Source organism: Triticum aestivum, chromosome 5A (assembly GCF_018294505.1).
Source record: "Triticum aestivum cultivar Chinese Spring chromosome 5A, IWGSC CS RefSeq v2.1, whole genome shotgun sequence".
Lineage (NCBI taxonomy): Eukaryota > Viridiplantae > Streptophyta > Magnoliopsida > Poales > Poaceae > Triticum > Triticum aestivum.
The window spans coordinates 712,167,286-712,180,785 of record NC_057806.1 but is presented as its reverse complement, the minus strand read 5'-3'; the positions used below and the strand labels follow the sequence as shown (position 1 = coordinate 712,180,785).

Below are 13,500 nucleotides of genomic sequence, written 5' to 3'. Positions count from 1 at the left end.
TGCCCGAGATTCGATCGTTGGTATCTCAAACCCTAGTTCAATCTCATTACCGGCAAGTCTCTTTACTCGTTACGTAATACATCATCTCGCAACTAACTCATTAGTTGCAATGCTTGCAAGGCTTATGTGATGTGCATTACCGAGAGGGCCCAGAGATACCTCTCCGACAATCGGAGTGACAAATCCTAATCTCGAAATACGCCAACCCAACATATACCTTTGGAGACACCTGTAGAGCTCCTTTATAATCACCCAGTTACGTTGTGACGTTTGGTAGCACACAAAGTGTTCCTCCGGCAAACGGGAGTTGCATAATCTCATAGTCATAGGAACATGTATAAGTCATGAAGAAAGCAATAGCAACATACTAAACGATCGGGTGCTAAGCTAATGGAATGGGTCATGTCAATCACATCATTCTTCTAATGATGTGATCCCGTTAATCAAATAACAACTCTTTTGTTCATGGTTAGGAAACATAACCATCTTCGATTAACGAGCTAGTCAAGTAGAGGCATACTAGTGACACTCTGTTTGTCTATGTATTCACACATGTATGATGTTTCCGGTTAATACAATTCTAGCATGAATAATAAACATTTATCATGATATAAGGAAATAAATAATAACTTTATTATTGCCTCTAGGGCATATTTCCTTCATGGTGAACCGTTATGTGATGAAGTCAGAACATGATTTATTTATTGGTTGTCTTCCTTATGAGTGGCGGTCGGGGACGAGCGATGGTCTTTTCCTACCAATATATCCCCATTGGAGCATGCACGTAATACTTTGCTTTAATAACTTGTAGATTTTTGCAACAAGTATATGAGTTCTTTATGACTAATGTTGAGTCCATGGATTATACGCACTCTCATCCTTCCACCATTGCTAGCCTCTCTAATACCGTGCACTTTTCGCCGGTACCTTAAACCCACCATATACCTTCCTCAAAACAGCCACCATACCTACCTATCATGGCATTTCCATAGCCATTCCGAGATATATTGCCATGCAACTTTCCAATGTTCCGTTATTATGACACGCTTCATCATTGTCATATTGCTTGCATGATCATGAAGTTGACATCGTATTTGTGGCAAAGCCACCGTTCATAATTCTTTCGTACATGTCACTCTTGATTCACTGCATATCTCGGTACACCGCCGGAGGCATTCACATATAGTCATATTTTGTTCTAAGTATTGAGTTGTAATTCTTGAGTTGTAAGTAAATAAAAGTGTGATGATCATCATTATTAGAGCATTGTCCCAAGTGAGGAAAGGATGATGTAGACTATGATTCCCCCACAAGTCGGGATGTGACTCCGGACGAAAAAATAAATAAAAAAGAGAGGCCATAAAAAAAGAGAAAAGGCCCAAATAAAAAAATGGGAGAAAAAGAGAGAAGGGACAATGGTACTATCCTTTTTCCACACTTGTGCTTCAAAGTAGCACCATGATCTTCATGATAGAGAGTCTCCTATGATATCACTTTCATATACTAGTGGGAATTTTTCATTATAAAACTTGCCTTCTATATTCCAATGATGGGCTTCCTCAAAATGCCCTAGTTTTCATGAGCAAGCGAGTTGGATGCACACCCACTTGGTTTCTTTTGTTGAGCTTTCATATACTTATAGCTCTAGTGCATCCGTTGCATGTCAATCCCTACTCACTCACATTGATATCTATTGATGGGCATCTCCATAGCCCATTGATACGCCTAGTTGATATGAGACTATCTTCTCCTTTTTTGTCTTCTCCACAACCACCATTCTATTCCACAAATAGTGCTATGTCCATGGCTCACGCTCATGTATTGCGTGAAGATTGAAAAAGTTTGAGAACACCAAAAGTATGAAACAATTGATTGGCTTGTCATCGGGGTTGTGCATGATTTAAATATTTTGTGTGATGAAAATAGAGCATAGCCAGACTATATGATTTTGTAGGGATAACTTTCTTTGGCCATGTTTTTTTGAGAAGACATAATTGCTTAGTTAGTATGCTGGAAGTATTATTATTTTTATGTCAATATTAAACTTTTGTCTTGAATCTTTCGGATATGAATATTCATACCACAAATAAGAGAATTACATTGAAAATTATGCTAAGTAGCATTCCACATCAAAAATTCCGTTTTTATCATTTACCTACTCGAGGACGAGCAGGAATTAAGCTTGGGGATGCTTGATACGTCTCCAACGTATCTATAATTTTTTATTGTTCTGTGCTATATTATATTTTGTTTTGGATGTTTAATGGGCTTTATTATACATTTTAATATTATTTTTGGGACTAACCTATTAACCGGAGGCCCAGCCCAAATTATTGTTTTTTGCCTATTTCAGTGTTTCGAAGGAAAAGGATATCAAACGGAGTCCAAACGGAATGAAACCTTCGGGAACGTGATTTTTGGAACAAACGTGATCCAGAGGACTCGGAGTCTACGTAAGGCAATCAACAAGGAAGGCACACGGTAGGGGGGCCCACCTCCCCCAGGCGCGCCCTCCACCCTCGTGGGCCCGTCGTTGCTCCACTGACGTACTTCTTCCTCCTATATATACCCATATACCCTGGAAACTTCAGATACGGAGCCAAAACCCTATTTCCACCGCCGCAACCTTCTGTACCCATGAGATCCCATCTTGGGGCCTTTTCCAGCGCTCCGCTGGAGGGGGCATCGATCAAGGAGGGCTTCTACATCAACACCATAGCCTCTCTGATGATGTGTGAGTAGTTTACCTCAGACCATCGGGTCCATAGTTATTAGCTAGATGGCTTCTTCTCTCTTTGGATCTCAATACAAAGTCCTCCTTGATCATCTTGGAGATCTATTCGATGTAATCTTCTTTTGCGGTGTGTTTGTCGAGATCCGATGAATTGTGGGTTTATGATCAAGTTTATCTCTGAACAATATTTGAATCTCCTCTGAGTTTTTTTATGTATGATTGGTTATCTTTGCAAGTCTCTTCGAATTATCACTTTGGTTTGGCCTACTAGATTGATCTTTCTTGCAATGGGAGAAGTGCTTAGCTTTGGGTTCAATCTTGTGGTGTCCTTTCCCAGTGACAGCAGGGGCAGCAAGGCATGTATTGTATTGTTGCCATCGAGGATAAAAAGATGGGCTTTATATCATATTGCATGAGTTTATCCCTCTACATCATGTCATCTTACTTAAAGCATTACTCTGTTCTTATGAACTTAATACTCTAGATGCATGCTGGATAGCGGTCGATGTGTGGAGTAATAGTAGTAGATGCAGAATCGTTTCGGTCTACTTGTCACGGGCATGATGCCTATATACATATCATACCTAGATATTCTTATAACTATGCTCAATTCTATTAATTGCTCGACAGTAATGCGTTTACCCACCGTAATACTTATGCTCTTGAGAGAAGCCACTAGTGAAACCTATGGCCCCCGGGTCTATCTTCCATCATGTTAATCTTCCAACACTTAGCTATTTCTATTGTCGTTTATTTTACTTTGCATCTTTATTTACTCTTTATCATAAAAATACCAAAAATGTTATCTTATCATATCTATCAGATCTCACTCTCGTAAGTGACCGTGAAGGGATTTGACAACCCCTTCATCGCGTTGGTTGCGAGGTTCTTATTTGTTTGTGTAGGTGCGTGGGACTCGAGCGTGATATCCTACTGGATTGATACCTTGGTTCTCAAAAACTAAGGGAAATACTTACGCTACTTTACTGCATCACCCTTTCCTCTTTAAGGGAAAAACAACGTAGTTCTCAAGAGGTAGCAGTATTCCTAGATCTCCAAGTTTTTCAGTATTCTTTCCTTCAAAAGAATAATTTGCAAGCATCGTAGATATCTCGACATTTGCAATCTTCCTCTTGTTAGTAATAATATCTTTCATATACTTGGAATAAGGGGGAACTTTAATAGCATCAGCCAAAGGAATTTGCAAGTAGATAGGTCTAAGCAAATCAACAAATCTAGCAAAATGTTCATCATCTTTAGTCTTAGAAAGCTCATTACAAAAAGGCATGGGTTTTTAACCCATGGCTCTTTTTCTTTACCATGCTTCCTAGTTTCTTTGTTTCTCTTATCATGTTTCTTAGTTTGAACAGGAACATCTTCCTCTATAGCAGGTTGTACTTCTCCTTCATTTTCTTATCAGACTCTATAACATCATCATTATTATCATCTTGTTGAGGGGGTTCTTGTTCATCCCCACTATTAGGATTCTCTTGAGCTTCATTAACAATATGAGGTTCTCTAGAACTATCATAAGCAGGTTCAACGTGCTCAGGCTTCTTTTCCTTATTCTTTGTAGATGAACAAAAAACATTACTATCCACATTTCGAGAATCTTGTTCTACTCTTTTATGGTGTCCTTCAGGATATAGAGATTCTGGAGTATGGGCAACTCATGTAGTAAACACATAAGCATCATACTTCTTAGCAGATTTAGCCATATCACGTAATAAATCTTGTTGAGCACTCATCACTTGTTTAAAGTTGAACTTGTATCATTCTGGGCACCGCCACCAAAGATGGAGGGGATCTAGGTAGAACTAGTAGACTCCCAAGGGTGCGAGGAGGAGAGAGAAAGAAAAAAATGTGGAGAGGAGCTAAGGAGTTCAGGAAAGTACAAAGTGCCCCAAAAGTCTTATATGCTCCCATGCTCCAACATTCAGAAACTCAAATTTGAATTTCCAAATAAAAAAATAAAAAAATTGGATGTTCACAAGACATATATGTCTACATCCCCTAAAAAGTTCATGCCAAATTCGAAATGCACACAGAGAAACAAAAATGACAAATCTGGCACGAATAGTGTCACAAAAAAGGAAAAAACAGTATTCACATCTAGATTTGTCTTGTTTTATTTCCCCATATGTATTTTGATTTCAGATTTGAAATATTTAGGGATAACATATACATGTCTTGAGAACAATCACAAAAAATAGAATTTTTTGACACATTCAAATTTGATATATTTTTTTAAACATGGGAGCATAGGGTGTATTTGTTAGGATGCATGGAGGGTGCATGAGGGCCAATCCGACCCACTTTTGCTTGTTTGGTAGAGTGCATGGGCTCACCTGGACTATGCCCATCTGATGCAAATAAGGGCCCTCGGCCATGTCCATCTCGTCCTCACCCACCAGACCACGTCCAAATATGTTTAAACTTTGAAAAAATGTTCATAATTTCAAAAAAAACAAAAAAATATACATAATTTCAAAAAAATGGAAAAATCAGAATTTCCAAATTTGTTTAAATTTTCAAAAAATATTCCAAATTTCAAATTTTGTTTAAATTTTCAGAAAAATATTTAGAATTTCAAATTTTGTTAAAATTTTCAAAAATGATTAGAATTTCAAATTTTGTTCAAATTTTTAAAATATGTTTTGAATTTCAAATTTTGTTTACATTTTCAAAAAAATCAGAATTCCAAAATATGTTTAAATTTACACAAAATGTTCAGATTCAAAATTTATTTAAATTTTCAAAAAAAATCAGAATTTCAAATTTTATTTAAATTTTCTAAAAATGTTTAGAATTCCAAAATTTATTTAAATTTCCAAAAAATGTTTAGAATTTAAAAAAAAATCAATAAAAAAAATCAGAATTTCAGAACATACTTAAATTTTGTTCACGTTTTTTTATTTTGTTCACCATTCAAAAAGTATGTTCGGAATTCAAGATTGTTCAGCATGTCTAAACACATGCAGGCTAACTAACAAACTCTCAGCTCAGCATATCTTAGCGCATACACCGCTGCCAAACAACGGGAAAATGCATGGACTCAGCATGTCTGAGAGGAGAACAACTAAGCTAGGTCCATACATCTTACCAAACACACCCTAATATTTTCCCCTAGGAGACTCAACTCTCAAGGGTACGAGGAGAGAGAAATAGAAGGAAAATGAGGTGCAGTTTCTTTTTCTTGGACTACCTCAGCGTCATTTTGACAACATATAGGGAAAGAAATTTTGAGTCAAAATAATTTGAAGAAACTGAGTAGATACATAGAGACAAGTTCAAATAATTTGAACAAACACGAATAGATAGATAGAGATAAGTGGTACAGACAATCAAAAGGTGCCACGGTCTCACTAGGACGTCGACCCTAATACAACAGAGGTTCAAATTTGGGGAAGTCAAAATACAGGGCAGACCATACAAACATTTGAACATTTGAACTTTAGATGACAGTACAAACTCATCTTCTCATCCGTTGTCTATTACAAGTCTTGCATACTTGAAGGTATATATGTGTTACAGGTACAAAACAACACCGCCTATGATTCGGATGGGTAACCACATTACTCTACACAAACTCTGAAAATTCACATCGGAGCAGTCAAGGGGAGGGGAGGGGAGGTTTTTTTGAATTGACACAGAATACATATTGATATACATGTCGCACTGTCCAGACACAGCTAGTCACACATACAGCAAGACATCATTGATCAGCCGGTGATGATGCCCGCCAGGACATCGGTCTTCCCTCTTGCAAATATGGTGTACACCAGACGTATCGCATCAAGCCAGCCATCGAGAGACTCCCAGGTATCAGCAACCTGACACGGAGAAAACAGAGAGGTGGACAATTAGTTCGAAAACCAAGAACGCTTTTTAAGGCATCAGTTCAAGAAGAGGAGGTGCATACCAAGAACACGGGCCCATGAGTTGTGTTTATACAGAGGCCAGCACCAGGCGGCAGCGTGAGATCGGAGCACGTGGACACTGAAACTATGTCCGCGACGTCTACCTTGATAAACCTTTTGGCTTTCTCCACGAGCGCGTTTGCTTTGACAGGTGCGCTTTCGGAATCATTGACCTTAGATTTATGATTGCAAACTCAGTACTTCCTCTGTTCACTTTTATAAGACGTTCTAGACAATTCAGACAGTGCCCAAAACAGTTCAAAGCTAGCTGTCCAAAACGTCTTATAATAATGAACGGAGGGAGTAGCATAAAACAAGATGGATCCTAGCAGTGATATGAATAGGCACACAAGTAGGCTATGCGTTATCATCAGTAACACAACTACCTGCTGGAGTTCCGTATGGTTTAAGATGAACTGTGACCTCTCCCAATGTTTGTGTGGTGCAATGGGGTCGTCTGCCGGAGGAGCAGTCAAATATCCCACTTTCAAATATGGCAAAGTCAGCTGCAAGGCATAGTCATAACAACAAGGATGTCACAAACTCCATAACCGAGACTGCCCCAACATATGCATACTTACCAAAACAAATTGAAAATTAAATATAAAACAAAAGGAAGGTGAATGTTCTCCTCGGTGCTCACACACCGCCGAGGGCACACACACAAATCTTACTGGAGAGGCACACTTACAAGTTCAGAGTTTACATTCTGTAATTAGAAGGCATTTCATGATTTCTGTGCTTCTATTACTAGTTTTTATGTTCTGCTTTGTGCACAACCATGTAATCAAATCAATTGTATTTCAATAACTGTGCATAACTTTTAGAATATGATGGATGACTCGTGGCTAGCTGGAGCAGGAGTGCTCCCAGGCACGCCCACCAGCATTTGAGTCAACTCCACAGGGTGGCTGCCCACATATCTTGTTTAGAAAAATGCGGTTGGTCGAGTTTTGATGGATAACTCGCAAAATCAAGGATCCAGTATTCCTCTCTTTTTTTTTTGACAGGGTATTCCTATTTGAAGTTAGCCCTGACACCAGCAAAATAGCAACATTACGGGACATCTCAGATTCATCTATGATCTACCGGAGCACCAACCAGTCAAATACAGAGATGGGCTGCTTAAAGCTATACACACAACACATGATACAATTGTACAGACTGTAGAGCAAAAAAACTGAAATCTTAGAGCTGCCAACGTACCATTGACCGGACTAACCGTAGAGCACTGCGATAAACCTGCATATTATGCAAACAACAGCATTTAAGTAGGCGTTGAAAACTGTTATGCCTAAATATTAGTTACTGAGTAACCAACAAGTGGAAATTAATCTTCTAGATACATCATGCTAAAAGGCACACAACAGCACTTAAGTAGGCGTTGACAACTGTTATGCCTAAATATTAGTTAATGAGTAACCAACAGTGGAAATTAATCTTCTAGATGCATAATGCCAAAAGGGTCACAATCTTGCGTATCACAAGTACCCCTGAGAACTATAAGGTGCTACCAAAGCCCATGGGCTGGCTATTGAAAACTCGAAGCGATAAAATCAGTAGACTGACATACAAGTATAACAATCAGAAATACTGAAATGGGTGACGAGTAAACAGTTCTACATTCAACAAATATAACGTTGTGGTAAGATATTGTTACAAACAAGGGCAGACAGTAAGACTTTCACAACTTAGGGAAATGAAATAAAGCTGAGTTAGACTATTTTATGGCACGAGATGACTGAATTGCTTACAGTTACAGTGAAAAATCGCAAGCTTCCAGAAAGAACCAATAGGGAAATTAGCAGGCAGCACAGTGGCAAAAGAAGAAATTCACATTTGGCTTCAATGCATGAGCAGCTGCAACGTAAATAGCAGACTGACTATACAGATCATTTGGAGAGGTATCAGGACCCCCAGACCTCGAGGTATCCTACTGCAGCATAAAAAGGAAACAAGAGGGCGTTGATTATTGTTACCAGAGTTCAATAAGCTAACATGCATTCGAATTGAAGCACTGCTGTCCACCGTTTCAGTCACCATCAAATAGAGTAAGAAAACACACCAGGACAGTTCCAAGGTTATAAATAGCCCGGTGGAAGTCAAACTGCAACTGGATGGCAGAACGAAACTGTGCGACAAAACAAAAGAAACTTAGTTTCAACACTTCCTTGAATATACATTTTGTGATAAAAGCACTGCACAGAAGTAATGCTCAGAAATAATGTCCGCAAAGATATAAAGTGCAACTACCTTACTTATAGCTGTTTTTATGATTGTTTGCTTGTCTTTAGCAGGAACAATCGCACTCAATTCCTGCATCACAAGTTTGTACCCTTGAAAATGATTGAAAAGCAAAATGTATGGATGAAGAGTTAGTCATTTCTGATATTACAGTGCATAAGCTAATATACCTGTAGTCCAAGGCCCCAGTTGTTGAGAGCCTGCAATCAAAGAGACAGACATGAGGCATGAAGATTAATGGCCAATTACATAAATTTAGAGGATTTATGGAAAACGAGAAGAAATTAACTACTTCATGCGAGATCACGGCATTTGAATGTAAATGTCTTATTTCAGAGAACTGAACTGACATACTAAATGTAAAGCAATTTAACTTGATGTATCAAATATGAGAACTTAATGTAACTTGGGCATAAATGGATAGAATCACTTAAACAGTGTTCTCAGAAAAAGTCATCTAATGGAGATGTAAGCCATTGATGTTTTATCCAGAGGATGCATACAAAATTATACAGATTGACTGCTCAAAAGCAACTGTACGGACTCTCACAATGTTTTCTCTAGTGAAACCTTAGAACTGTGGTAGTGTGGAGTAAAGTAATAGCTCAAAGAATATCTGTGTGATATCATATGTTTGGTGATTGTGCGCGTTTATGTTGCCGGTATTCGTGATGACTATTGCTCAGACCATATTCCAATGGTTTCCTATGGTGAACTTTTTACCACGTTCTTTAACTCCAACACTTCAAAATTAGGAGAAGCATTTATTATTTGCCCTAAATCATTCAAGAGAGTCAGTACTCACCTGGGGGCTGTTCCAACTTAATTGGACTGCCTTGTCGTAGTTCCTTATAGCCTGAAAGGGAAGAAAACAATGAGTATATAGTAACTCATCAAAATAAAGCATTTGAACAATATAGTTTTTTTTAATGTAGAAAAAAACGATCAGGCCATTTTCCAATGTAATGGTACAAAGTCGGGAATGTTATCTATTACTCCCTCCGTCCCATAATATAAGAACATCTTATACTGTGGGACAGAGGGAGTAGTTAAGAAGCACACCCTTATTCTTAAGAAAGAACAATATGCAGCAAGAAGGAGATGGTAAGGGACTAAATATTATATTTTGCTTAATGCTGGGAGTTGCAACTTGATTTCTAGACTACTACCATTTGACAGAGTAACTATGTAATCAAGATTTAAAAAAATATATTATTATAGCGTACGTTCAGTTAGCGACTTAAGAAAATAGCATTGCCCCTTTTCTACTGGCAATCTGAAGAAGACCAAAACTAGAACAGTGGATGGGAACTTGAAATATGACAGAACAGGGGATATGAACCTTTTGCCCTTTGGTCTAGCATAGTAAAAACAGAACCATCACAGAATGCAAGCAAACTCTATTAACATTGTTTATGAGCTGCTGCCAGAGTTCTTCAGCCTCTTTGGTACGCCCACGCATTTTGGCCCGATCAGCTATAGCAATAGCCCAGTTGTAATATGCCTAAAAGGATAAGAAAGAGGCAATGAGAAGTTGAGAACTGTGATGTTTCTCAGCAGAGCAGCAAGTTAGCATGAGGCGTAATAAATGCATAAACGATATTCATGCGCATCTCATTGATTTCTATATAAAATTAGTGTCCATACCAAGGCACTACGGTACCAATTCTCTTTGGTATGAAAAGGCAACAATCTTAACAGTTTCCGATAGAGCCCAGAAGATGAACCAATAAAGTCGGAGCGGTGAACTTACATCATACAGTGTTGGGCAAAGTCGAGTAGCTTCAGCATACTTCTTGCAAGCCTCCTCAAGTAATGAATCTTTTGAAGAATCAGAATTAGGATCGACGTTGTCAGCACTTTCCTGCAAATATATTTGAAAAGGCTAAAACATTTCTCTTGCAATGTTCATTTCACTAGCATGCTTTAGGCAACACAATAGATGAAGTCCTGCAAAGGTCATCTTTAAGCAATGTAGGAGCTGGTGCGTACTGCAAATAAGGAATGCACTTTTACCTGGAGAACTAGGGCCCAGTTATAATATGCATCAGGGTCTTCTGGATTTCTTTCAATGGCGCTAATATATCTGCAAAATGTACCGTTAGAAAACATGCAAAGTTTGAGGTGATTAACATGCGGGTGGGCGGGCTTGGACTCCTCCATGTCCTCCGGCATCCGGGGGAGTGCGCTGGATCTGGCTGGCTGGCGCTGTGGAGTCCAAGTATACAGAGAGGCGCCGGTGGCCCCACTCGTCTGTGAGCACTGAGCAATGAGCACCTTGCAAACTTGCCCAACACCCACCCACAAACCTCCCCATTTCGGACAATACTTTCTCTTCCGTCCGTAAACATGAGACAAACGTGAAGGACTTTGCGGGAGTTCATACCGCTCCCAAGCCCTCCTCTGACCCTTCCTCCCTCCCTCGCATGCGTGCGTTCTATCGCCCCTACCAACTAGGGTTGCTGCACTAAGAGCAACTGCCACATTTTTCCTCACCTCCTTTGCTCCTCAAAAGTGGCTTGTAAAGAAGTTTGACAGGCTGAGACGGAATTTTCTTTGGAATGTGGATGAGGAAGCTCATGGAAGGGTACGGTTGTTCCCTGTGACACCTCTGATCGACAGATGTTCCAATCTTGCACTTGGATCTCGATTGGTGACGGCAATCAAGCTAAGTTCTTGTCTGGCCGATGCTTGGATGCCATGGCTCCTATGGATTGCTACCCAAATATATTTAGTCTCTCGAGAGCCAAAACCATGACCGTGGGCGATGCTATTGCTGATGGCAGTTAGATGAGAGGGTCGCGGCAAATCAACTCTGCTAAGAGCATCTCCAGCCGTTGGCCCTAGGAGAGGCTAAAAATCGCCTCCTGGGGGTGCACCGGCGCTAAACCGCGCACTATGCCCCCAGTCGCAGCACCCACGTTTTTTTAAAAAATCAAATACGATGCAAACACGGCTTAAATTTATCGTAAACATCGGTGAGTTCGTTCAAATTTAAACATATTTTACAAAAAAAAGAAGAAAAAAAAACTAGCACGGGCTGCCCCCGCCGTCTCCATCGCCGCTCCTCGCCGCTCGCCGCCCGCCGCCCACCTTTACAGTTCTACATGCCGAGGAGGCGTTAGAACCGCGTGTAGTCGCCGCCGCCACCGCCGTCCCTGCTGCATCCCTCCCCCGGTTGGTGCGGCGGGTTGGACGGTCCGGGGGCGTCGTCGTCGTCGTCGCTGTCGAGGACGATGATGCCGTGCTCATCCTCACGCCCACGCTTGCGGGCGGCGATCTCCTCCAGGGCCCGGGTCTGCCGGGTCATCTCCGTCCGAAGGTAGTCGTCCCGCGCCCACCGCAGGGCGTCCTCGTCGGAGAAGCCGCGCCGGGCTATCTCCTCGTACTCTGCGGGGAGGCCGGGCTCCGGCTTGGGCTCGACGAGAACGAAGCGGCCGGTGGGGGGGGGGGGGCGTTGTCGCCGATGCGGACGCCGGAGCAGCGGGTGCACGCGCTGACAGGCGTGTCCTGGGGCTCCGGCTTGACGGGGCGGAGGCAGGGAGAGCCTGACGAGCGGCCGGACGTGGAGAAGGACGCCCCGGGCCTCTCCATGCGCCTCGGCGTCCCGGAGCTTCCACGGCGGCGTGAGAAGGACGGGGGAGCGGGGTACTTGAGGCGCGGCGTGTTGCCGCCCTCGATGTACTCGACTCGAGGACGGCCTCCAACGTGCGGCCAGGCACGCCCCACCACCGGCGCCGGCCATCGGAGTTGAGCCTGCCGGAGGGCACGACGCCGTTGGTGGCCTCGAGCTGCTCGGCGTGACGGCGTCGGAAGTAGGGCTCCTAGAGCGGGCTATCGGGGACGTACCATGGCCCCTCCCTCGACGCCCGCGGCAGGGACGCGCGGATACGTGCGATCTCCGCACGCTGCGTCGCCCCGGTGGGTGGTGGTGGCACCGGCACGCCGCCGGCGCTGATCCTTCAAGCCCCGGGCACCCGCATGTCCGGCGGGACCGGGTACTTGGCCTCGAAAAGGAGGCGAGCCTCGTCCTCGTGAAGATGGCGGCGACCGAAGCCATTTGCCGCCGCACCGTCGCCTGGAAAGCGCTCGGCCATTCTAATGGACTGGAGACGGCGAGAGGAGGAAGGGGGGAGAAATGGGCGCGTCGGCGGTGGAGTGTCTGTGCGTGCCTCCGGCGCGCTGGTGGTCGGCTTATATAAGCGGAGGCGCCGCGTGGTAGGCTTGGCCGGCGCTACGCGTGGCTTGATGGCGTATCGGCCGAGGGGACGCACGTCGCCCAGCCTTCACTGCGCCGCCCGTGAGGCATCAATGGAGGCTGACCGGCGCGGCAGCGCGCGCAGCGTGCAACTTTGGCATTGATTCGCCGCGGGAAACGAGGCGATGAGGTCGATGAAGCGGCGAGAAGAGAGTCGAGTCGCTGACGCGGCTGGCCCGCGGCTCTTCGCGCCAAAAAAGATTCGCCCGGCGCCCCCGAACGACCCCCAGCATGCCGGGTTCGGGTTGGGTCCGCCGGCGCCAATTTTGGTCCGAGCCGACGAAAACTGGGCCCTTGGAGATGCGACTGGGCCGATTTTTTGGCACCGGCGGCCGAAAAATCGT

General features: G+C 42.9%; 1 pseudogene; it reads right to left on the bottom strand.

The window, feature by feature from the left end:
* Positions 1-6,372: 6,372 nt before the first annotated feature.
* LOC123108605 (protein HLB1-like) lies at positions 6,373-10,756 on the bottom strand (annotated as a pseudogene).
* Positions 10,757-13,500: the final 2,744 nt, after the last annotated feature.